The following is a 23287-nucleotide window of genomic DNA, read 5'->3' on the forward strand; positions in this document are numbered from 1 at the left end:
TATTTAAAATACCCTGAAAGGAACTCTATAAATGATAATTATTAAATATTATACCACTAATTATTAGACATGAATAACAGAAACATTAGAAGCAATTAAAAATAAGAGAAGACTGTAATAAACATACAATGGAGAAACCAGTGAGATATAAAAAAGAACAGTAAGTAATACCAAACTCTCTGAATTTAATTTAAATCTACAGTGTTACTAAATAGCCTTTCTGAACTTCTGCCACCTGATTTCAATGAGCTCTATAACGGCTAAGTTTGATTACACTGGTCACCTCTCCAGACCATAATCTGTTATGTGAAAAAGATCAAACAGTGCCAATCTCTTTGTCAGGTTAGTGAATAATCCATTCATTTCTTAGATCCGAACTGTGATCTGTATTTGTGTCAATCAAAGTAATGTACAGGATGTGAATAGATGGTGAAACTTTGAATTCTCTGAATCTAACTATAGCTAGAAAATCCAAGTAGAGAAGAATAATTAAGAACATTAACTAACAAGAGAAACACTGTATTTTAAAAATATCTACAATTCCAAATATTGAGTATGAACCCATAAAGTCAACTTCCCACCTACACTACAGAACATGACAGTTTAAGAATTGATTTATAGTGATTTGTCAAAATCTTCCATTTATATGTACTATGCACATAAGGTAAACACTAAGATAATCACCTTAAAAAATTTTACACACCAAAACATTCAGTGCTTTAGAGTTCTGTAATGATTGTCTGTACTTCAGTAATGAAGATCTATAACCTTTCATTGTAATTCCACAGTGCTGAGAATCTTTGCACCAGGTATCCTTGGTGACAGAGTGACAATGAAACAAACATTAAGAATTGTATTTTAGTTTCTGAAAGGAGAAAATAGACTAGATATGATGAGGGCATTTGAATGCATTGGCCAGCATAACTTGACATTCCTTTGAAAAGTAGTAGATGGCAGTTCTGATGAACCCATTGCTATGTTAATCTCCCTCTGGGAAAGTATTGCTCTATGTGTAACATTTTTAGAGGTTGAAATTTTATTTCAAGCAAAGAGTAAGAAAAAGAAATTTCTTGGTATCAGAATTGGCCATTGTCTGAATTTGAACTACTAAGTAGTTCCCTAAATTACCAGAATAAGAGACTAGACCTCTAGTATAGGGAAAATAATGCTTTGAAGTGGCAACCTGGTGACCCTGACAGCACAAAAATAAAAAGAATTGCTCATAAGAGTCACTGAAATTTCAGCATTAATCTACTATAGATGTAAGAGGAATAGTGAGGAAATAGTAAGAACTGCTGAATTCACAAAAAGCTTTTCAACCTGAATTTACTGTTCACACAAAGAGATCTAAACTGTGAGTCACAAGAGATAAAGGAGTAATCATCCCTGTCATTTTATGATCTGTGGTTGGAGTTTATTTTCAAAGGAGACTTGAAAACACATTTGATAATGTAAAAGTTATAAATATCTTAGAGTTATTATTCTACAGAAGCTACAGATGTGGGGAAAAAATGTGGCTGATCTCGACAAGATCTGCACATTTAACAGAACAAAAGTCTATGAAATCTGTGGAGCAAAGAATATCTGAACATAACTCCATAGAGAACAACTGCCCTGAAGCTTTATCCCTTTTTACTCCACACATCACATTCACTGAATTGTGTTTTCAAGATTGTTACCAAGTGATGGAGAAACATGTTTGCAGTCCCTTAAACTTTTTAGCTTTATTTCCACTTGTCTATATTTTGCACATGATACACTGCTTGGCAAACACAGATTATTTTTTATAAAAAGCAATATCTGCATTAAGATTTGAGCTCTTTATTCCCTGTCTCCCTAACTCCAGAAGACCTCCTTGACTCTCCATCACTAAGACTTCTCCTTCATAGAAAATTAGGAACTCTTTCAATTCTTAGGTTCTTGATAAGCACACCTGTCTACATGATCACTTGGACTTCTTTCCTAAACTTATGTTAGAATTTTATCTTTCTTCCCAGGATTCCCTGTCTATGGCAAATCATTCTCTAGGGGTAAAGTTTGGAAACGTCTTAATGGAAAAGTTTCCAAGTAGCCAAGGTGGTAAAAAGCAATTAAACATGGATGGAGCTCCACGGACTCAAGTAGAAAGGCATAACAGAACATAGGCTGTCCAGGAAAGTGGTTTTGTATCTCTCTGGTATAAGTCAAAGGTGTGTACAATTGTATCAGAAGCAGGTTGACTGAGAATTGGAAATGTAAATTATCATCAAGCTGTGAACATCTTAAGTCAGATTTACACTGGCATCATTAACTAATAAAAATCACCGGTGAATAACATGGTTGGACAACATTTTAGAAGGATAGCTCCTCACAGTAGATTGTCTGAAGGGCACTGAAATAAGATAGCTGAGGCACAAATTTTGGCTGTGCCACTGTGTGGATGACCATGGATAATTTTGTATCTTTGTGTCTCGGGTCTCTTATATGTTTAGTAAAAACCTTAATGGCACTTACCTCAATTATGAAGGTTAAAGCAGATAATGAATTTCAAATCCTTAAGCATGAAGCTTTGTATATAGTAAGAATCAATAAATGTTAGCTGTTTTATCTGTTATCCTATTTCTCAATATTCATTCCAAGTAAATATTATGGAAGGAGAATTATGTATGTTCTGCGATTCATGGGGTCGCAAAGAGTTGGACATGACTGAACGGCTGAACTGAACTGAACTGAACTGAAGAATGTATATGAAGAAAGTTTGTGATAGCACCACTTCCAGTTTTAAGAAGATAGGAGGAAAACAATTGTTTTAAATTTATGTCTTGGTTCATTTGTTATGAACAGACAAAAATGGCTGCCAAACATGGATAGTATGGTTAGAATTGCCTAACAATATACAGTCTATAATATAGGCTGCATAACATTTCCTTTGGGAGCCGAGATAGGATTGTATAACTGCTGCCAAAAAGGAGTATGCTGTCTCAGCAGCAACCAAGGTGGATATCTGAATATTCATCCTCCAGAAAGGCTGAAACTGGGGTGCAGTGAAAGACTCCTACAACTATTTGTGGAGAGAGGTGTGCTCTTTCAAAGACAATTGAAAACCATAGTGTTTCTCAAAGGATAACTGTCTCATACTTGTACAAAATGCCAACCATAGGAGGTTTTTTCTGTGAGGAGAGAAAAGTGCTTCCAATATATATTCGAGTAAAAATATGCTAAAAAATTTGAATGCAGGTTCAAGGGAAAGATGAATTATAAGTATATCTTGTATAATGTAAGGTCATATTAGAAGCAATTAGCTCTATAAAATACTAAATTCTGGAAGCACAAACATAATATAAAGATTCTATGTGACAAAATTAATTATAGCTTTATATTAGTTATCAAAATTACATTGAATCACTAAAGCTCCAATATTAATGACTTATATCAATTAAAGAACATTTGACAATTTTTAAAGATTCTTCTGAGCAATTCAAGGCAGTATATCTCATTAATGTATTACACTGAGTTCATTCATTTAATACAGTATTGCTTAGCCAATTAGATCAAATGTGTGACCAATTCACTGAATGACTTAGCACTGAGCTGGTAGAGAGCAAGTAAATGTAACTTTATCCTTTCACTTTACTGTTTTCCCCTTGTGCTTCAGTGAGTCTCTCATCTGTACCTCTGACAGATACATCACAAGGCAATTTCATCATTGTCAGATATTAGTGAATAATCCCATTTTAGGTGCCAGCAAGTCCATTTAAGCCTATTATAGAGTTCCATTATTATCCAGTTCAGAAATTTTCCCATTCCCCAGCTAAGTCCTGCTTCAGGCTGGTAAACCTGTACTAGAAAAAACAAGTATATCAAACATTAGCTTCAAATGTGCTTGAGCAAGTTCCCAAGGGCCTTAGAAGAGCTAGACATTTCTTTCTTTCTTATGTAAAGATCTCTAGAGGTAGGCAGCCCAGGTCTGGACAGTGGTATCACATAGTCATCAGGGATTCAGGTTTCTTCTCCTAATTGTCCATATTTTTCAGCTTGTGACTTCCACATCAACTTCAGGATGCCTGAAAGAAATCAGATAATTGAGTCTGCAGTCACCCTAGCAGGAGGAAGAGAGATGGAGAAAGGTCTGCCCATTCTATTTATATACACTCCTCAAAAGTCACAACTGTCTTTACTGCTTAGATCCTATGGGCCAAACCTTGATCACATGACCTCTCTTACTTGCAAGGAAATCAAACTATATTGAGAGGTAGTCGTGTGCTAAGTTGAAAATTAAGAATTTATCAAGAAGAAAAGGAAGAACATATTTTAGGGAACAGCTAAGTCGTTTCACCCAGGGCACAAAGTTTTCTTCTTCATTGGTTTCCATTATACCCTTCTATTTTTCTTTCCCTACTCACATCAATGACACTATTTCTTCTGGATTAGGGTGCACAAAGAAAAACTAAGAGTGTGTTGGTGCCGCATGAGTTCCACAGTGATTCCCTCAATGAGATTCTCTGATTTCAGTTTGCTATAATGGGTGTTGCCTTCTCCAGCTGGCTGTGAACAATTCTACTTCAGGACTGAATCTGTGGCAATCTACTCCACAGTAGACTATATCCACTGGGCTCATGTCAATCTACAAGTGATCCATACGATCAGAATTCTTTTCAGCACAATGGCTGCCAGCAACCTGTGTCATCGTTCACATCAGGGCAACAAATACAGGCAGGTTTCCTGGCATTTCTGGAATAGAGCTCATAGACACTATGGGCTTCTCCCTCAGCTCGGCTATCAGGCAACTGGCCAGATTCAGCTTCAGCCTGTTTTAATACTGAATCAGGTACTAGTCTCTGCCTCTCCAGTTTTCAGAGCTCTCATGACAGAGCTTCAAGGGGAAATTTTTCTAGTTCTCTCACTTGCTCACTGGTTTAAGATGACCTTAAGTATTCCCCTGATATATGGGATAAGGGGAAAAAAACAGTAGCAGAGGTCTCTAACAGTGCTCGATCTCTAAGGAAATCCCTCCTTCATTCACCTCTCCTGATCAGTCTTCAAACCTTGCCTGTATACTCTCAGAGTGACTAATGGGAAGTGGCTTGTCAGGTTGGGTCACTGCTAAAGTAGTTCTGTATAAATACTTCTCTTTTCATTGTGGGGTAAATTCACTTTAATTTTAATCCTTACAGCCTCAGTTAACAGCTTATTGACAGAGATTATTAATATGTCTTTTGTTACCCAAACATTTTTGATCAGAGTCTTTCAACATTTACTTACATAACAAATTGCTGGCCACTGAGGGTTTCTCCAAAAATCGCCCAGTCAATAATGTGTTAATATAGAAGTAAAGGAAATTTTTCCATTAAAAAAATTGACAGATTTTTGAAAGATAGCAAAATGCACAAATAAAACTATGTGACTAAGGGCTGACATGTATACATCATAGAAACATCACAATCAAGTTCACAAACACATGTATAATACCTCCAAACATTCTTGGGCCCCTTAGAAATATTTAGACTTCCCTGGTGGCACAGATGGTAAAGCGTCTGTCTACAATGCGGGAGACCTGGGTTCCATCCCTGGGTTGGGAAGATCCCCTGGAGATGGAAATGGCAATCCACTCCAAGACTATTGCCTGGAAAATCCCATGGACAGAGGAGCCTGGTAATCTACAGTCCACGGGGTCGCAAAGAGTCGGACACGACTGAGCGACTTCACTATATTCACTATATTCGAAATATTTGCCTAACTCAAGACTACGCATATTCTTCTTAGATTTTCTCCCAAAAGGATTTGTAGCTTTAGAATTTACAGTTAGTTTCATAAATCATTTGAGTTAATTTTTATATACGTAAGAGGTGTGGATTAATGTTCATGCTTTTGCATACAGATATCTATTTTTTTGACACAAGTTATTGAAACAACTATCCTTCATCCACTAAACTTTCTTCTTTTTTTCTTAAAATTCAATGTTTAGTTATAATTCTGTGTTCTCTATTCTGTTTGATTGATCTATTTGTCTATTCTTAGACGAGTACCATAGGCCTAGTTACTGTATCTAAATAAGTCTTAAAATCAGGTAGTGTAAACCCTTCAGATTTATTTTCTTTGTCAAAATGTGGCTATCCTACTCACTTTGAGTTTCCATATGAATTTTAGAATCAGCTTGTCAATTTCTGCAAAAAACTTTGAGAGGATTTTAATTGAGATTATGTTGAATATAAAAAACCAATTTACACAGGACTATGGATAGAATTACCGTGATATTGAATGATTTGCCTTGGAAGTGAACAAAGGTCATTCTGTCATTTTTGAGACTGCATCTAAGTACTGCATTTCAGACTCTATTGTCAACTATGAGGGCTACTCCATTTCTTCTAAGGGGTTCTTGCCCACAGTAGTAGATATAATGGCCATTTGAGTTAAATTCACTCATTCCGGTACATTTTAGTTCACTGATTCCTACAATGTCAATGTTGACTCTTGCCATCTCCTCTTTGACCACTTCCAATTTGCCTTGATTCATGGACCCAACATTCCAGGTTCCTATGCAATATTGCTCTTTACAGTATCAGACTTTACTTCTGTCACCAGTCATATCCACAACTGGGTGTTGTTTTTGCTTTGGCTCCTTCTGTTCTTTCTTTCTTTCTTGAGTTATTTCTCCACTGATCTCCAGTAGCATATTGAGTACCTACTGACCTGGGGAGTTCATCTTTCAGTGTCCTATCTTTTTGTCTTTTCATACTGTTAATGGGGTTCTCAAGGCAAGAATACTAAAGTGGTTTGCCATTCCCTTCTCCAATGGACCATTTTTTGTCACAGTTCTCCACCATGACCTATCCGTCTTGTGTGGCCCTACACAGCATGGCTCATAGTTTCACTGAGTGAGCCAAGGCTGTGTTCCATACTATCAGACTGGTTAGTTTTCTGCGACTGTGGTTTTCAGTCTGTCTGCCCTCTGATGGATAAGATTAGAGGCTTATGATAGCTTTCTGAAGGAAGAGACTGCCTGAGGGGGAAACTGGATCTTGTTCTGATGTTGATGTTCAAACTACAACGAAATTGCACTCTCTCACATGCTAGTAAAGTAATGCTCAAAATTCTCCAAGCCAGGCTTCAGCAGTATGTGAACTGTGAACTTCTAGATGTTCAAGCTGAATTTAGAAAAGGCAGAGGAACCAGAGCTCAAATTGCCAACATCTGTTGGATCACTGAAAAAGCGAGAGAGTTCCAGAAAAAAATCTACTTCTGCTTTATTGATTTTGCCAAAGCCTTTGACTGTGTGGATCACAACAAACTGTGGAAAATTCTTCAAGAACTGGGAATACCAGACCACCTGACCTGCTTCCTGAGAAATATGCATGCAGATTAAGAAGCAACAGTTAGAACTGGACATAGAAAAAAAGACTGGTTCCAAATCAGGAAAGGAGTATGTCAAGGCTGTATATTGTTACCCTACTTATTTAACTTATATGCAGAGTACATCATAAGAAATGTTGGGCTGGATGAAAGCACAAGCTGGAATCAAGGTTGCCAGGAGAAATATCATTAACTTCAGGTATGCCAATGACACCACCCCTATGGCAGAAAGAACTCAAAAGCCTCTTGATGAAAGTGAAAGAGCAGAGTGAAAATGTAGGCTTAAAACTCAACATTCAGAAAACAAATATCATGGCATCTAGTCCCATCACTTCATGGCAAATAGATGGGGAAACAATGGAAACAGTGGCAGGCTTTATTTCTTTGGGCTTCAAAATCACTGCAGATGGTGATTACAGCCATGAAATTAAAAGACGCTTACTCCTTGGAAGAAAAGTTATGACCAACCTAGATAGCATATTAAAAAGCAGAGACATTACTTTGCCAACAAAGGCTCGTCTACTCAAAACTCTTGTTTTTCCAGTAGTCATGTATGGATGTGAGAGTTGGACCATAAAGAAAGCTGAGTGGCAAAGAACTGATGGTTTTGAACTCTGGTGTTGAAGAAGACTCTTGAGAGTCCCTTGGACAGAAAGGAGATCCAACCAGTCCATCCTAAAGGAAACCAGTCCTGAATATTCATTGGAAGGACTGATGCTGAAGCTGAAACTCCAATACTTTGGCCACCTGATGTGAAGAACTGACTCACTGGAAAAGACCCTGATGCTGGGAAAGATTGAAGGCAGGAGGAAAAGGGGATAACAGAGGATGAGATGGTTAGATGGCATCACGGACTCAATGGACATGAGTTTGAGTAAAGTCTAGGAGTCAGTGATGGACAGGGAGGGCTGGCATACTTCAGTCCATGAAGTTACAAAGAGTCGGACATGACCAAGTGACTGAACTGAACTTAATGGAGAGAATTGACATCTTAATATTGGATGTTTAAGTTTGGGTCTTTTTTTTCTATTACTTAGATCCTCTTTAATTTCTCTCAGCAATGTTCTGAACCTTTCAGTGTATAGCTTTAAACAGTTGTGCATTAGCAATTGTTCATTGTTAATACACAGAAATGAAATGGAATTTTGTCTCAGGCTCCCTGATGTACTGTTCCTTTCAGGTCTTTTTCTGTTTTTCGTTTTGGATAGTTTCTATTGCTATGTCTTATAAATTCATTAATCTTCTGTAATATTTGTTCTTACTTCCACTCAGTGTAATTCTTATGTTAGACATTGCCATTTTTATCTCTGGAAATTCAATTTTGTTCTTTTTTTGGTATGTCTATCCTGGAGAAGGAAATGACAGCTCACTCCAGTATTCTTGCCTGGGAAACACCATGGACAGAGACGCCTGGTGGGCTACAGTCCATGGGATCACAAAGAGCTGGACACAGCTAAGCTTACTAAAGCTTTCACTTTCTCCATTTTTGGACGTATGGAGTACAGCTACAATAATAGTTTTTGTGTCCTCATCTATTAATTCTATTATATATGCCATTTCTATATGATGTTTTCATTTATTGGTTTTTGTCTTTGTTAAATGTAATATTTTCCTGATCCTGACCATGCTTGATAAATTGTATTCCATTCAGTTCAGTTCAGTTGCTCAGTCATGTCCGACTCTTTGCTACCTCATGAATCACAGCACGCCAGGCCTCCCTGTCCATCACCATCTCCCGGAGTTCACTCAGACTCACGTCCATCGAGTCAGTGATGCCATCCAGCCATCTCATCCTGAGTCGTCCCCTTCTCCTCCTGCCCCCAATCTCTCCCAGCATCAGAATCTTTTCCAATGAGTCAGCTCTTCGCATGAGGTAGCCAAAGTACTGGAGCTTCAGCTTTAGCATCATTCCTTCCAAAGAAATCCCTGGGTTGATCTCCTTCAGAATGGACTGGTTGGATCTCCTTGCAGTCCAAGGGACCCTAAAGAGTCTTCTCCAACACCACAGTTCAAACGCATCAATTCTTCGGCGCTCAGCCTTCTTCACAGTCTAACTCTCACATCCACACATATTTTGAGTTTTACCTTGTTGAGTGCTGCATATCTTATATTCAAATATTCCTGAGATTTCTTTTTCTGGGTTGCAGTTAACTTGCCTAAAACAGTTTAATCCTTTTATGTTTTTAGACTTTATTACATAGGGATTAGAGAAGAATTCAGTGTAAAGCTAATATTAACCCACCAGTGAGGCAATACACTTTAGAGGACTCTATCCAATAGCCCTTGAACTGTGTTACTTCCCACTGTGTATCTGGCAGGAAGAGGAACTATTTCTAGCCTTGTGTAAATTCCAGGGATTATTCCTTCAATCTGTTGAGTCCTTTTGAGTGGTTCTCTCTGCCATGGCTAAATTCCCCACTTGCATATGCTGATTGGTGCTCAGTTAAAGACACAGAGATTTCTAGAGTTCCCTCCCTCAAGCATTCTCTTTTCTCTAGAACTCTGCACTTGGCCTCACAAACTCCCAGTTCCATCTCCTTAACTTATTGAAACTGCAGGACTTTTGCTGGTTTCCTACTCCTTATGCTACAGCCTGGAAACCTGTCATATGCAGGATGCAATTGTAAGATTGTACACCTTATTCCCATCTTTTCACAACTGCTGTGAAACATCACCTGATGTCCAATGATGTGAACACTACTATTTCACATAATCTTCTGGTTTTTTTTTTTTTAGTTGTTTCAAGAACGTTATAGTAGGCATAATTCCAAGATAGCCTTTGTAAGATTCCAAGGCTCTGAGATACACATGAAGTTTTACAGTTATGCAATCAAACACTAATTTTAAAGTATTGCTTTGATGGGATTTTGCAGATATAATTATAATCCCATATTAATGTTAAAATAGGGAAATTATCTGAGTGGACCTTATAACCACATAAATCCTTTAAAACTAATGCTTCTTCTCCAGCTAGAAAAGGAAATTTGGTAACTTTAAAGATGGAGGGGACCATATGGCCATGAATATGAGTGGCATCTAGGAGGTGACAGCTGTAGCTGTGCTCAACCCACAGCTAGCAGGAAAATTGGTGCCTCAGTCTGCTACAGCTAACACTGACTGGACTAGTTGGTCTCCATCACTTTTTGCTTCACTTGTACATCCTCTTATCATACTTTCTTTTTTCTTTCTTTCGTTAATGATTCCTTTGCACCTAATTGCTTAAGGAAACTCACTTGTTAGTTAAAGCTATATCAGGCATCTGGTGATTTTCCTCTTTGAAACACTCCCTAATATGCATCTTCTTTGTAAGCATTCTTCATTCCAGAAGAGGTCATGGTACGATAGCCCCAGAGAACATTAGACCCCATCTCTATTAGACACATTTTGATGGCTTTGAAATATTTCATGAGAAGAATCAGACTCCACACCTGCTCTGATCTTTATCAAGAATCCTATTTTGAGCTAACATTATAAGTTTTACTCACTGAACCCCTTTCAGGGAGGACACAGTGTCAAGGGCACTGGTCTGCTGTGGCCTCCTTTGCCTGGCAAAGAAATAAGGCTACTCTTTTCCTCTTCACCCAAAACTCTGCCTCCATGATTTTTATTTGATGCCAATGTACAGAGACTAGATTTCAGTAACAAGTCCTATAGTAGCAAGGAAATTAATTATGCCCACAGCAGGTGAGCATGTAAGAGGGTTCTGACCACCCTCATACTCAGTGACGTGAAAAACACAGCTTCAGCCAATGCTTTGATTTCAGCCTAGTGAGACACTAAGCAGAGACCGCAGTCCTGCTGTGTCCAGACTTCTGTCTAGTTTTAGGTACTTTAGCACTAATTTTGTTTATTGCCACTGTACATTGGCTGGTTTTCATTAGCCAGGCACTCTCATAAACATTGTATATGCTGTTTTTCTTTCATTCATCACAATTGCAATGGATATTAAATAGTCTTAGTCTCATTTGACTAAGGAGTTTGAGGATTCCAAACTCAGAATGGTTAGTTAGAGAAGGCAAGACTACTGGGAACAGAAACCTAGATTAAATCTGTACTGATACCATATGGAAATCCCATAGGCACTGGGAACAGGATCAATGTCATGTAGCTCTTCTGTAAAGAAAGGATCCTGGGGTGACAATTTCTCCCAGCCATTTATTTTACTCTTTAAATATTTTAGGGAGGAAAATGTGTCCATTATCTGAAATGTTGAGCTCATAAAATCGAACCTCTATCATTAAACCAGATGAAGAAAAGTCTCAGTCTGTGAGGGAGCCTTATACCATGCTTGGTTGAGTCACATAAGACTGTCATTACAGGGGAAAAAAAAAAAGGGGGGTTTTACAACCAGAGCAGCACTAGACTAACACATCCTCCCTCTCACTCTAATATTCCCAATTTACAGCTGTTCTAAACTCAGAAAGTTTCCAGTTTGGACAACTATATAGCCATCCTGGCTATCATTACCAGAAAAACCACATAGTTGCATTAGTCAGACTGAAGGCTCAACTACTCTAAGCAAAAGACTGAAAAATATACTTGTCAAAGAACATAGAAATGTATTTTCCCTCCTCACATAATAATCCAAAAAAGATGGATGGGCCAAGCTCAGCAAAATCATCCCAGGACCCAGGCTAGCAGGATAGTTCTTTTACTCTTAACATGTTACTTCTGACACTTTTCCAGTTGTTTCCATGTTCAATCATCAATGTGGGAAAGGGCTCCCAGGCTTCTCTGCCTTTGGAATTCTCCGGGCAAGAATACTAGAGGGGGTATCCATTTTCTTCTCAAAGGGATCTTCCTGATCCAGGGATTAAATCGAGGTCTCCTGCATTGCAGGCAGATTCTTTACTGTCTGAGCCACCAGGGAAGCCCAAATCTAGAGTAGTCATCCTAATTAGTTGAACCAGAGTTGGACACCTCTGTCCACTCACATGCCATCCACAGATGAGAATTTAATCATAGGACCACATCAGCAAGAAAGGATAAAGGATTGTGGCTCAAAAAACTAGTAGATCTTGCCATGATGGGCCAACTTTGCTCACTCTAATATTGCTTCCTTTGTTCCCCACCTCCACTACACCATAACAGGGTGAGTATACAGCTTGTATTCAATATTAAATAGTGTGACATTCCACAGGAGATTTTTTATTTTGGGTATGTGGATAGTTGATCAAAATTCAGATCAAATAATCATAAAACACAAGGCCAAGAGTCACAGATTATGTTACAGTCTGTCTCTAACTTTTCAAATAAATATTAAATTCACTTTTGTGTGCCTTTTCTTCAGTATTCACTGTACTGACCTGAAGAGTTGGTATAAGAGAAATATAGCAGTAAATCAATAATATAACTTCTTTCTCCTTAATAACAGACTTAGAGACATTAATATAGACTCACAGACTTAAATGAATAGAAAAATAACAATCGTCAAAACTTAATGCTAAAAACAAATCACAATAAATTTTCCAAAGCAAATATATAAAAAGGAAATTTGACTTTTTTGATATTGCCTAGACAAAAATTCCTGTCATTAATATTAATTCTAGCTGTAACCAAAATCAAACTTAAGATTATCAAATATTTTATAATTATAATTGAATATAAAATAACAATTACAATAAAGGTTTATACACATGGTTTTATGCAATTATAAACATGGGAAATCAAGCTATCTCTTTTAGTTTCAAATATCCATATTTGAAACTAAAAGTAAAAATAAAACACATATATTGGACAGATATCAATGCATAGAAAGACCTTCAACAAATGAATTCTCAGTTTTGAATATTGGCTGTTTGCCAGCTAACTCATTACACATGGCATCTGGATCTTCCCTGCTTTTCCAGGAGTTCTGTGAGCAAGGCCATGGCTTCCTGGTTAGAGAAGTATAACAAGACTTCCATACTTGAAAATTATCAGGCTCAATAATCTATAAAATTCAATGTGTACTCACTGGTACCCAAAACCTTGTTCTTGATGTAATCAAAAGAATTAAAATTGGTTTGAAGGTGAAAGAACTGGAGAAGGGACATCCTATTACTGAAAAGGACATTCTTTCAGTAATACACTATTAATTCCATGGAGTTGATACATGTGTTATGCTCTTTGCATAGATCACTAAAATAAATGCCACATAAGTAAGCAAAGAGTCAGACACAACTGACCGACTTCACTTCACATAAGTAAAAGGGATATACATAACCACCATCTCATTTTCACTAATATACATTAAAATAAAACCTATATGTGTTATTTCATCAGCATATTTCTTGACTCCTTGTCTCCCTCAGGTCACACTTGTGATTGGGCTATGATATGGCACAGAGGAAAGTGCTATATCTGTTTTCAGAAGTTTGGGGTTTATTTTTATTTTCTAATTTATTTTTTTTTTTTATCACATTGAACAATAATTTGGCATCAGGTTGCCTCTGCTTGGTCACACTAACATTCTTCTAAACCCCTCAGACTTTCTTGTATCCCAACTACCATTTCTCATTGACCCAATCCAAAGATGTATTTCCTGTTTTAATTTGCTGTTTAACCTAGATAGTGATTTTCAATCTAAGGATCTTGCTAAAATGCCAATTCCGTTTCACTCTGGGGGAGAACCGAAAAGTCTACATTTCTAACAAGTTATCAGGTGATAGTGATGCTGTGGTACTCAGACCACAGTTGGAACATCTAGGAAACTTTCATGCTCACTGACATAAACTAACATCTCTAGTGAAAATAAGGATTAAAAAAATAACTTTGAGAAAGCCCTTAAAGGGTACCAGCTCCCTTAGGAAAATCTCTAAGTGTGTCTTAATGGAGAAAACAGTCTGAAGAGTGCCAGACACTTTCAATAACAATAAAGAAGAGATTTTGATAGATCAGAACTTTCAAATGTAACAATGGATAAAAACTTTATGTAACAGATAAAGACTGTTAAATTCTTTTGATATTTTGGAGCAGAAATTGTGGTAGCAGGTAACTCATGACTCCTTTTTTCTGGTTTATTCCCCTGAATGGGCATTCAATGTGCACTCAACAGTGCTGAAGTATTAAAGGTTAAAATTTACTCCTAACACTATTAATGAGAGCAATTATCATAAACTATGGAAGGTCCCATTGAGTCCAAGGTCATTTCCCAAAATTGAAAATGAGGTACATTCAGTCTGCTGAGTAAACTTTCACATCAGTTTGATAATGAATTATTGTTAAAATTGCATGACTTTTATTTTCACCAGCTCATGGACAAATTACTCCCTGCACATATCTAAGTTCTTCAGTTCAGTTCAGTTACTCTGTCATATCCGAAACTTTATGACACCATGATTGCAGCATGCCAGGCCTCCCTGTCCATCACCAACTCCCGGAGTTCAGTCAAACTCATGCCCATCGAGTCGGTGATGCCATCCAGCCATATCATCCTCTGTCATCCCCTTCTCCTCCTGCCCCCAATCCCTCCCAGCATCAGAGTCTTTTCCAATGAGTCAACTCTTCGCATGAGGTGGCAAAAGTACTGGAGTTTCAGCTTCAGCATCACTTCTTCCAAAGAACACCCAGGACCAATCTCCTTTAGAATGGACTGGTTGGATCTCCTTGCAGTCCAAGGGACTCTCAAGAGTCTTCTCCAACACCACAGTTCAAAAGCATCAGTTCTTCAGTGCTCAGCTTTCTTCACAGTCCAACTCTCACATCCATACATGACCACTGGAAAAACCATAGCCTTGACTAGACAGACCTTTGTCGGCAAAGTAATGTCTCTGCTTTTGAATATGCTATCTAGGTTGGTCATAAATTTCCTTTCAGGAGTAAGCGTCTTTTAATTTCATGGCTGCAATCACCATCTACAGTGATTTTGGAGCCCCTCAAAATAAAGTCTGACACTGTTCCCACTGTTTCCCCATCTATTTCCCATGAAGTGATGGGACTGAATACCATGATCTTCGTTTTCTGAATGTTGAGTTTTAAGCCAAATTTTTCACTCTCCTCTTTCACTTTCATCAAGAGGCTTTTTAGTTCCTCTTTACTTTCTGCCATAAGGGTGGTGTCACCTGCGTATCTGAGGTCATTGATATTTCTCCTGACAATCTTGATTCCAGCCTGTGCTTTTTCCAGCCCAGCGTTTCTCATGATGTACGGAAGTTAAATAAGCAGGGTGACAATAGACAGCCTTGACGTACTCCTTTTCTTATTTGGAACCAGTCTGTTGTTTCATGTCCAGTTCTCACTGTTGCTTCCTGACCTACATATAGGTTTCTCAAGAGGCAGGTCAGGTGGTCTGGTATTCCCACCTCTTTCAGAATTTTCCACAGTTTATTGTGATCTACACAGTCAAAGGCTTTGGCATAGTTAATAAAGCAGAAATAGATGTTTTTTTGGAACTCGCTCGCTTTTTCAATGATCGAGCAGATGTTGGCAATTTGATCTCTGGTTCCTCTGCATTTTCTAAAACCAGCTTGAATGTCTGGAATTTCATGGTTCATGTACTGCTGAAGCCTGACTTGGAGAATTTTGAGCATTACTTTACTAGCATGTGAGATGAGCGTAATTGTGTGGTAGTCTGAGCATTCTTTGGCATTGTCTTTCTTAGGGATTGGAATGAAAACTGACCTTTTCCAGTCCTGTGGCCACTGCTCAGTTTTCCAAATTTGCTGGCATATTGAGCGCAGCACTTTCACAGCATCATCTTTCAGGATTTGAAAGAGCTCAACTGGAATTCCATCACCTCCACTAGCTTGGTTCATAGTGATGCTTTCTAAGGCCCACTTGACTTCACATTTCAGGATGTCTGGCTCTAGGTAAGTGATCACACCATTGTAATTATCTTGGCCATGAAGATCTTTTTTGTACATATCTTCTGTGTATTCTTGCCACCAAAACCCATAAATAGTATTCATTTTAAATGAATGAAAAGTGCTTTAAATAGATATTTTTTCATGTTGGAATATAAAAATAAACAACAGAATTACTTTACATGTTTAAAGACTTCATCCACAACAATTTCCCTTGCTCTAGAGGAGTATAATACTTTTACTAAAATCACACTGAATAAATACACTATCAGTAGTAATATTTTGAATTATAGGTGCATACAAAGACAAATGCCAATTTATCTACCACAAGTGTTCAGAGAGTATCAAATTCTCTGAACAGTTTTGCATTGTGCCTTATGTTTGGACAAAAACAAATGTTTCTCCAATGTCTCCCAAGTCATCATCTATGACTTTCCCATCTGTATTATGCAAACATGTTATTTCCATGTATTTCAATATAGTCTCCTGTTTTGTACATATTTTGCTCTGAAGGCATCTTACTATGGTCAGTCTTACAGATAAGTATATAAGCACAGTTATGACCATGGCCACAAATTGGGTGAAAATGTGCTAAAGAAGCCATTGAAAAAATAAAGGAAAAATGCATAGTATAAACTTTAATTACATTTTCTGAGTGAAATATTTACTTCCAAATTGATTCTTATTTTCCTTTTTGAACATGTTTTCATTTCTCAGCTGATATGTTTTTTCTCTTTGTGAAAATGTTACTAATATCTTGGGTTGAGATTTCGGTGTTGACCATCTATCTGGTGATGTCCATGTGTAGTCTTCTCTTCTATTGTTGGAAGAGGGTGTTTGCTATGACCAGTGCGTTCTCTTGGCAAAATTCTATTGGCCTTTGCCCTGCTTCATTCTGTACTCAAAGGCCAAATTTGCCTGTTACTCCAGGTGTTTCTTGACTTCCTACTTTTTCATTCCAGTCCCCTATAATGAAAAGGACATCATTTTGGGGTGTTAGTTCTAAAAGGTCTTGTAGGTCTTCATAGAACCGTTCAGCTTCAGCTTCTTCAGCATTACTGGTTGGGGCATAGACTTGGATTACCATGATATTGAACGGTTTACTTTAGAAACAAACATTACTTTGTCAAAATAGGTCTGTCTAGTCCAAAAAAGGTTTTTCCAGTATTCATGTATGGATGTGAGAGTTGGACTATAAAGAAAGCTGAGTTGCAAAGAATTGATGCTTTTGAACTGTGGTGTTGGAGAAGACTCTTGAGAGTCCCTTGGACTGCAAGGAGATCCAACCTGTCCATCCTAAAGGAAATCAGTCCTGGGTGTTCATTGGAAGGACTGATGTTGAAGCTGAAACTCCAATACTCTGGCCACCTGATGTGAAGAGCTGACTTATTTGAAAAGACCTTGAGGCTAGGAAAGAATGAGGGCAGGAGGAGAAGGGGATGACAGAGGATGAGATGGTTGAATGGCATCACTGACTCAATGGACATGAGTTTGGGTAAACTCTGGGAGTTGGTGATGGACAGGGAGGCCTGTCATGCTGGGGTTAATGGGGTCACAAAGAGTCAGACACAAGTGAGCAACTGAACTGACTGGGTTAGGATAAAATATATTATTTTTTCCATTAAAACTAGTGGAAATAATTTTGTTTATTTAATGCCTTTTCATTTTGGGGCAGGAAAGTTCAGGAACATATTAAAATATTTTAGGGAGCCTCCCTGGTGGCTCAGTGGTGAGTAATCTGCCTGCCAATACAGGAGATGCCGGTTCATTCCCTGATCTGGGAGGGTCGCACATGCGACCCGAGGAATAGCTGAGCCCATGCGTCACAACTATTGAGCCTGTGCTGCAGATAGCCATAACTACTTAAACCTGCATGCCCTGAAGTCTGTGCTCCACAACAATAGAAGTCATCACAATGAGAAGCTCAGGCACAGCAACTAGAGAACAGCCCTTGCTTGCCACAACTAGAGAAAAGGCTGTACAGCAGTACCCAGCACAGCCAAATTTATTTTTAACATTAAAAAAAATGTAGTGAAAGGTGGTATATGCATATATCTGCAGTGTATAGTCTTCATATAACATGCAAATACAGAGCAGTATCATCAACCCTTTACCCCATTTTTCTCATATCTAACTAAAGAAACAAGGTTTGCCAACAGAAAAATTTTCCCTCAAATTATTGAATATCAAAATAATAATCATCAATTCTAAAGGTGTTATTGACATTAACTATCATTATTAGAAATCAATCAGGTATAATTGAAGTAAAATGTATCCAATCAGTTAAATGAAATGTTTTAGAAAAGATATTAACAGAGGCTGTCAAAATGTAATTATAATAATGGGAATCTAAAATCAAAGAGATATTATGACACAGCCAGACTCGATTTAAAGAAGGAGTGGAACAAGTAATCAAATAATGATGATAATACTCTATGTAGAGTTACCTTAGGGAGTACTGAGATCATTACAATTCAGATGTTATTCACAAATAAAGCAATATACAGAAAGTGGGTTGTGAGAATAAGGAAAATTTCCATGAAGAAACCATGAGCAAAGTTTTAATTAAGTATGAAAATATTGTATAAATGTTGATAAAGTTTTCCTATAATTAGGCAGCCATTAATAGACTTTTAAGATTGAGAGTAAGATCATTTTCAAAATACAATTCCAGACACAAGATTTACCAATACAGTAATGAAATATATTGATCCTAGATAATATACATGGTATTTGCAGAAATCAATAGCCTATCACACTGCACTAATTCAATGCATTCTAATATTATTAATAAATGAATCACAGAGTTTAGAAGCTTGAAAAATGCAAAGGAGTAACCCATTCTCAAATGGGCCAGGCTAACTGAATGCTCTCAAAATGACACACATTGCACAGAAATTTTAAAAATGTGTGTAGTATTTCAAAACTTAGCTGAAGGATGGTTTTCAGTAGCACACAGCTCAACATGCAAGTTCTGAGCTAAACTCCTAAGCCACATTTTCTTTGATATTTTTCTGTCCTTTTCTAGCTCCACTTCCATCCACATTTCTCTCTCATTCTCAACGCATTTATTGACACCTCAACATTCAAAAATCTTTGAATTCTAATAGTCCAAAAATATCTTTTACCCTTTCTATTTCCCAGTCAAATTTTTGAAACTCACAGTGATACAGATCTTATTCAGGTGGAAATCAATTATGTGTTATTGTAGTAAACACATTAAGAAACCTAACCTTCCCAGTAATACCTGCATTTCAAATAAACATTGTTTAGACCATCAATGTTTCACATGGCTGATTAAAAATAAAGTCTCTTATTGGATAAATATAGTGACAATGTACTGGCAGAACTACTACACAAAAATTCCATAGCTTGGATTCTCTCTTGCTCTTTCACCAGTAAGCAGATAACTCTGACAATCTATTTTACCTGCAGTTACATGTGTCACACTTGCAAAATTTAAAAAAAAAAAAGCTGACTTTTATCAAAATTCATTACCCATCATGACATTTTGTTGAGCACTCACCGACCATCTAAGGGAAAAAGAACTATAATCCTAATTTTTTGTTTGTTTGTTTGTTTTCAACATCAGAATGCGTTTTTTTTTTAATTGGGGCAGTTACTCTACAATGTTGTGTTAGTTTTTGGTGTAAAATTAAGTGAATCAGCTATATATATATACACACACACACACACACACACACACACATCAATCCCCTACTTATTGGACCTCCTTCCCACTCCACCCCTATCCCACCCCCAACCCATCTAGGTCACTACAGCACACAAAGCTGAGCTCCCTGTGCTGAACAGCAGGTTCCTACTAGCTATCTACTTTACCCATAGTAGTGCATATATGTCAATCCCACATTAGAATCAACTGTGGAGCTTCTGCTCCAAGCACACAGACCTAGACCCACCTCTGAGAGAGAACTGATCTGGTAGATATAGAATGCCACCTTAGTATCTGTATGTTCACTAAGCTCTGCTGAAGATTCAAATACATAGACAGGAGCGACATAAAATGTGCCTTCTATACCAATGAATTAAACCTGCGTTCAGTGTTGCCTATGTGCCACATGCTCTGCTTCGGGGCTTTGGGATGCACAGAACATAGCACTATCCATATTCTCAAGTATCAGAGTGTAGTGTAGAAGCCTGCTCTAAACTAAATGAGTGCTATGAACAAGGTTTGAGTACAGTGTTTAGGGAGCACAGAGAGTGGTGAATGATCACCAGAGGGACCGTGGAGGATGTTGAGATGGTCCCTGAAGAAGAGTCAGATTTTGCCTGCTAAGTAACCAGGCGGTTGTGGCTGCGGCTTTGGTCACATATAGAATAGATGGAAGAAGTGGCAAAAAAATGAGAATGGAACTGTCAGTAAAGTTAGAATATAAGGACTTCAAACAACAATGTCATCACTGTTTCCCTCTGGACAAAGAAGATAATTTAAAGAGGAAACCATAAAATCCATATTTGTTGTTTTTTAGCATTGATTCATATTATAGAAATTTCTGAGTATGGTACCCCTACATTTTTATTAATAACAGGGTGTCAAGATAATCCATTTGTGGTAAAGAACACTAAATCAGTGCCTTTCCAAGTATATAAGAACACTATATTCTCATCTAGTTCTTTAGTTACTAATACATAATACCCAAGTTTCAAGATATAATTTTTAATGATTGTTAAATCTCAATATATATTCATTAAACCTAACTTCAATTACAATTACTAATAAATTCAAGTCCACTAAAATGATGACTACTGAAATCAGTTTTATCTAGGTAGTGGAAAACAGATGAAAACAATTTATTATTCTCTCAATTGATGTATGCTGGGTAAATGGCTCTATTTTCTAAACATCTTAAACAGATTTCAGCCCACTATTAGGCTCCAACTGGCCTGAGACCTATACACAGAATTTACTAAACCTTAAGTATGATTACACTACTATGCTGATCAGAACATTATAGACTAGAATTCTCAATCCATTAATGTAAAGACTGTTTATTAATGTAGGAAGAAAGTGGCATCCTAGCAACTAATCAGAAAACTACAAAAAAATAATGGAGCTTGATAAATATAGTAGGGTAATGGTGTTAGAGTGGTGAGAGGACAGATTTAAAATTGCTTGGAGGCAAAATTGATAGCATTTTCTAAGTGCGTATATTAGAAAATTAAGAAGATAGAGGAGTCAAAGTTCCCAAGCAGTTTTTAGTTCAGGCATCTGTGGTGATCTAAAATTCATTCCCTTACTCACCAGGAAGCTACCAAGGTACTGGATTGATGGAGTCACCTAACGGCCAAAAGAAGAACCTTTCAGACGCATTCCTCTCTGGGATCTCAAAAAAATCAGTACACAATATGTTTTTATCTCCTCTCTGTCAAAATTCAATGAATTCAATCATATACATTAACTTTTCCCTGTATATGCACAATATGTTTAAGGTATTAAATATTTTCCTTGCTTTTCTATTTACCCAGTTGTTTCCTATCTACCTGAGAAACATTCATCTAGGTTTCTCCTGACGAACACTGCTGCTGCTACTGCTAAGTCGCTTCAGTCGTGTCCGACTCTGTGCGACCCCATGGACGGTAGCCCACCAGGCTCCCCCGTCCCTGGGATTCTCCAGGCAAGAACACTGGAGTGGGTTGCCATCTCCTTCTCCAATGCATGAAGGTGAAAAGTGAAAGTGAAGATGCTCAGTCGTGTCCGACTCTTAGCGACCCCATGGACTGCAGCCTACCAGTCTCCTCCATCCATGGGATTTTCCAGGCAAGAGTACTGGAGTGGGGTGCCATTGCCTTCTCCTGTACCTACCTCATAAAGGAAAAAGAAATAACCACCAAGAAGACAGAGTTCTTTGTATATCATATATACCAAGATGAAGGTGCATTTGATCAAAAAATAGTCATCTATTTAATCAGCTACCTGTGCCCTTAAAAAATACCCAACTTCCTTCCTTCTATTAAGTAAAGTGAATTTGTTTAGTCATATCCAACTCTTAGCGACCCAATGGACTGGAGCCCGCCAGGCTCCTCTTTCCATGGGGTTTTCCAGGCAAGAATACTGGAGTGGGTTGACATTTCCTTCTCCAATTCTTTCTATTATTTTTCCTTTAAGCAAACTTCATATACCAGTATTCAAGACAATATATCACTATTTTATTCAGTTTTATTATCTTTGTAATTATTACTACCAGATCAGTATTTTATCACTGTAAATATACAGTATATCAGCTATAATATTAAATCTCTTTTGTGAACATATTTCCATCATTGTTTTCATGCGAAAAGAGCACTCCAATTTTAAATTCTTATAATAAATTAATCTTTAGATTATAACAGTGAAAGTTAAAAATCACTAAGTATTTGTTCATTAATAAAGGAAACTTGCAAATTAAATTAACTAACCTCAAGTTAACAGTTATTTAACATTCCTGGATACTAGTTAGAATGTTTTAAAGATTATGATTTCATACAAATTGATATAAATATGAATAATATGATGAAATCATGCTTTTTTTTTTTTTTTGCTACTTGATAAAGAGATTCTTCAGACAGTATTCACTGAGAAAAATCTGTGGGGGTGTGAAAGAAAATGAAGAATATACTTCCTGGAGGCCTGTTATAATGTAATTTAACAATCTCTATCTAAAAGCTATCCTTACCCCCATCTGACTTTTTAGAATTATATTTCCTCATATTCAGTCTCTGTAGCCGTGCTTGAGATGCATTTGCCCCTCAAAGAAACCTGAGGAAGAGACAAAAACTTTTGACATCTACAGTGTCTCACGACCCTTTCCAAAGCACAGAGGTAATTAGTGATTGAGAAAACTTTCTGTCAAACTATGGGAGTATTTTAAAATAGGTTAGCAGTTAACAAGCCAAAGATATTTCAGACTTTCCCAGTGTTCACTACTGTGTAGCATTATTCACTAAGATTACAAAAGTCTCCACTAACAAAGATACACTGTGATTTTTACAAATGCGGAATGAACCACAAAAGATGTAAAGTTCGGTCTGAATGTTTAAAAATAATTCTTATTTCCAGGCAGAAGTTTCTTCGTGGTTATAAAATGAATCAGAACCAGGATTAGATATACCTGATCACAAAGAAAAAATTGATTTATCAGGAAAACTGTAGTCATTGACACATTTAGGTTTGGATG

Source organism: Capricornis sumatraensis, chromosome 3 (assembly GCF_032405125.1).
Source record: "Capricornis sumatraensis isolate serow.1 chromosome 3, serow.2, whole genome shotgun sequence".
Classification (NCBI taxonomy): Eukaryota; Metazoa; Chordata; class Mammalia; order Artiodactyla; family Bovidae; genus Capricornis; species Capricornis sumatraensis.